Here is a 4,427-nt window from a genome sequence, read left to right as displayed (position 1 = left end):
CATGCAAGTGACTGCAAAGAGAAGTAGCAGTGACAATCATGAGTGAAACAGGATTTCAGAAACATTATTCTGTCTGAGCCTCTAGTCAGTGATGCAGTGATTTCTTGTACTAACAACAATTGTTTTTATTCCGCTTACTATACATACATTAATATACTCATAAAGTGGATGCTCAAACTCCAGTTTATACAACTATAGGGCAGGACGTAACCAAGTTAGAGCTCAGTTAGCATAATTAATAAAGAAGAATTTCTAAATTCCTTAATAATTCACTCCATGAGATGTAGACATGTGGTTGCAGAGTCATTCAGAGTGGTTTGATGTGAAATGCTTCATTGTAGGGAAATGTACCGACTCAGATTTCTTTATAGCGGTGGTGATAGGAACCATGTCCGCCACACAAAAACAGCCTTTTTATTTACTACCCAAAACCACCCGTGAACCTATACGTGTGTTTTGTGTAAAGTTGATGATAGTACATGTACTCGTCAGCCACAGAGGAATTAAAATGAGTTGATTAAAATACATTGTCAAAACTTTATCACAAAACTACCATAAACAATGTTTCAGTCATCACGCAGCATATATCCCACAATTTTATATAATAACTTTGAAAGGGGGCTTTCAGAGGCATTCAATTCTTCAGACGTCCCCACTATCACCTCCACTTTGAACATTTCTAAATCATAGCTAGTTTCTCTAGAACAGGGCATTTCGCACACTCTGAATGACTGTCAACATCGCAACCATTTAATTATACAGATTTGGTGGAGTTCCCCTTTTAAGTTTTAACTAACTCAAGCACCAGTCACTCGACGTCTCTCCCTCTAAATCAGGGGTATTCACTTAAAATCCAGTAAGGTCCAGTTAGAGAAAATTTCCTCAAGCAAAGGTTTGGAACATCATGTCTAACTTGCATCATGATTCAGTGCCATATACTGTATATTGAGGTAGCCTAGTAGTTATATCAACATCTTATGTAGTCAACAACTCAATGGCAAATCAAATGAAGTACAATTCAGTAATATTTCAATAACATTTATTGTCAGTTTTCTCTTTTTAGGGTGCGCCATGTGAAATAGCTTCCCTCTGGCTCACTTTCTTCTCCGACTGCTGTTCCTCACCTCATCCCTCTCTGTGTGTGCATCACTCACTCGAGTCTCAGTGCTCTTCATAATGCACAGATATGATTGGCTGAGTAGTGTCACATGTGATATTTACCACGCATGTGATTGGTCTGTGAGTTTTCCCGGGCTGCTAAAGCAGTACCATAAAAGCTAGAAAAGTTACGGCAATTAAAATAGGACCATCCAGTCTAAATAATTCTCCATAGTTTATCGGTTATAGGTCCAGGTGCGCATAGGACAGCATCTGGGTCCGGACTTGGACCACGGTCCGCCTATTAGCGGTCTCTGCTGCAACCTCTCAAACCCAAAACACAACAGAATACATACACTCAATATGTGAGTATGCAAGTGAGTTTCCCCCTGGCCAAGTGCGGTTTTGTCGCTTTCCTTTCGAACAAAACTTCTGCACATAAAAAGCATTAAATAAATATTGAAAGGAAAAAGTAACCAGATTACATGTTACTGTTTATTTTACAATTCTGTTTCTTCTGTTTATGGTTATTTGTTGTTTTATAGTGTAGTATTGTTGGCCTATTATCCCTTTGACAAACATAAAGAGACCAATGGAAGTGTTTATTAATGTTGTTTATTTGTGTTTTAAGTGAAAAGCATACATTCTAATTCTTCACTCTCTCCCTTTACAACACCAAAGTCTTTTCCAGAAGCTCTTCTTCTCTTTGCTCTTCACCTTTGCGTCCTTTGAGGCCTCCTTTCTCTTTTTATCCTCGGCCTTCTTTTGCGTTTTGAGCGCTTTGGCCTTCTTCTTTTGGATCTTCTTCCACTCTTGTCTTTCTACCTTGCTCATGTTCTCACTCGGGATCGGGCTCACGCGGTTTTGCAGCTCCTGCATCAGCCTCTGTTTCTGAATGACCACCAGAGGAACCGCTGATAGGATCCTGTCCTCGCTCTGCCTAATCGCAGCTACCGGATCCCTCATCATCTCCCGTTCGCGCTCCAGCTCGTCCATCTTTTGCTTCATAATGGCCTTGTACTGGACGTTCACCTCCAGATTTTTGGAGCGGAGCTCATCTGATACCGCCCAGATCTTCTTCACCTGCTTCTTTTCTGCTTCCCACATCTTTATAACCTCCTCAATCTCTTCCTCTTTCATCAGGAGCTCACCCTGTAGCTGCTCGTTCGCCTCTAAGAGCTTCTGGATGCGCTGCTTCATCTGGGCTTCTAGGTGTTCTTTCTCCAGTGCCTCAGCAGCTTCTTTGTCCTTCAAGCTTACCGCTCTCTCTCTGGACGCTTCTTCCATCACTCTGGCTTGGTCCAACTGCCAGTCCTTTGTCTTGAGCTCAGCACTGAGTTTCTCCACACGCAACACCAGGCAGGCCTCCTTGACCGTCCACTGTCCTCGTTCCACCTTTCTAATTCTTTCTGCCTGCTCTCTTTCTTTCTGTCTGTCCATCCTCTCAGTCATCAGCAGATGATTCAGGTGCTTTACATTATCCTGAAGCCTCTTCCATGCCGCTTGGATTCTGTCTTCGTCAAGACAAGAGATCTTGTAATCCAAGTACTCTATATCGGTTCTTATGTTCTCCACATAATCACCTTCCATTTTTACTTTTTAACACTAAGAGTCGGGACACTGCAATGTAAAGATTGTTAGTTTGAAGAAATAACAAACAAGAACGCGCAATATTTATTGCCACTGTATGAGAGACGCTGACCTTCCACTGCTGTGCGAAGTTCAGAAATGAAGAGTTGATGTTCTGCGGGTCTATTTATAGATTTTCGTGGATGACGTCACAAATGGCTGTGATGACGTAATAGGTAACTTTGTCCTACCCAATCATTCTGCAGCAAACCCCAACATTCCAATGCCTGCAGTTTCCTATCAATAGCATTCCGATTACGTCACAATCACGCTGCCACTGGTTTGGTCCTAGCGGTGCTGTGGCGGTTTGTAAGGAGACAAAGCCGTAACCGATCCAGCAAAGGCAGTAAAACACACTTCTCGACTGTACTGACTTGATCTCATTCGATTTGTGGTTGTACTGATGACAAACGAAAGCTAAAAACTGAGCTGACGCAGCGATGATATTTTCGTGTTCCAAACCGCACACTAACCCACTAAATAGTATACATAAACAGCGCATTTACCGTTACAAGTGCACTCATTAGTGTAGTAGGTGAAGTACACAAGTGTGTGGTTTGGGACGCAGCCAGTGAGACGCGATCAACAGCTCCAACGGCTGATCATAACGTTGCTGTGCTGCACGCTAGCTGCTCGATAAACATCTGCAAGCGAAGGTTTGAGGTAATTTGTTGATCGAGGGTTATTTTGGACGTAAACTGATGCATTTATTGAGCTGATGTTGGCTTCGTATTCGCCAACTTTCGTATTTCGTTCTACATTTAAGGCACCTCAGTGTAACTGCAGCACTATTTAAGGTGGAACGGAAAATTCAAATAAGAAGCTGGCGGGTAAGTAACTAACTTGAGCTTGATATATATGCATGCGTTTATTATTTATGAGCTTTGGTAGTCACGTTTTTATAAAATATCACACACTGGAATGTTCTGAACTCTGGAGAAACGCAGGGTATACGGATCCAGTCCACCAGTTCGGCTAATCGTCACCAAACGCGTTTTGAAGCCTTCCGAAGTTTCCAGAAGCAGATCTAAACACTGTTCATGCTCAGTGCAGGCGCACTGGGACCGTCTCAATACAGGTGGACTCGGGGGCCTCAATACGGGTACTGATTGTCTGTTAATGTAGTTTTCATGCTGTTACAGTGGGCGCCAAGCCAGGTTTCCTCACAAACTTAAGTTTTTGTTGCTGTTGTTTTCTATTTTTAATGTATAAATTTATATTTTTGAAGTGGTCCTATGATCAAAATATAATAATAATAATAACAATAATAATAATAATAATAATCTTATTAATAAAGCAGAATGTTAAAGACATGTTGATTTAAAGTCAAAGTTGACGATGATTTGTTAGTATTTTGCTAACAACCATTTAACATTAAACGTTTTTTGAACGTGTTTTCATGGCATCATTTCAACCACATTTCAACGTTGAAGGTCGGTCGTGTCCCGGCTGGGTAGGTTTTTTCCTTCTCCTGTAAAGTTACCATTTTGGAGATATGAGGTTTTCTTCCGACAGCAGCGATATATTTCACTCTGTTTAAGCTCTACATTTCGTCTATCAACATGGTACTATAAGAACAGAATCGGAATAACATCCCATAGTCTGTTATTTCATGATTTCTAAGCTTTTAATATAAAAAAAAAACAGAAGATATGAAAAAACAGGAGAAAGCTGTGCTGTGTTTCAGTGTCTTCTAGAAT

The sequence above is a fragment of the Colossoma macropomum genome, unplaced genomic scaffold, assembly GCF_904425465.1.
Source record: "Colossoma macropomum unplaced genomic scaffold, Colossoma_macropomum, whole genome shotgun sequence".
NCBI lineage: Eukaryota > Metazoa > Chordata > Actinopteri > Characiformes > Serrasalmidae > Colossoma > Colossoma macropomum.
The sequence above is the reverse complement of the archived record's forward strand: the minus strand, read 5'-3'. Positions refer to the sequence as shown.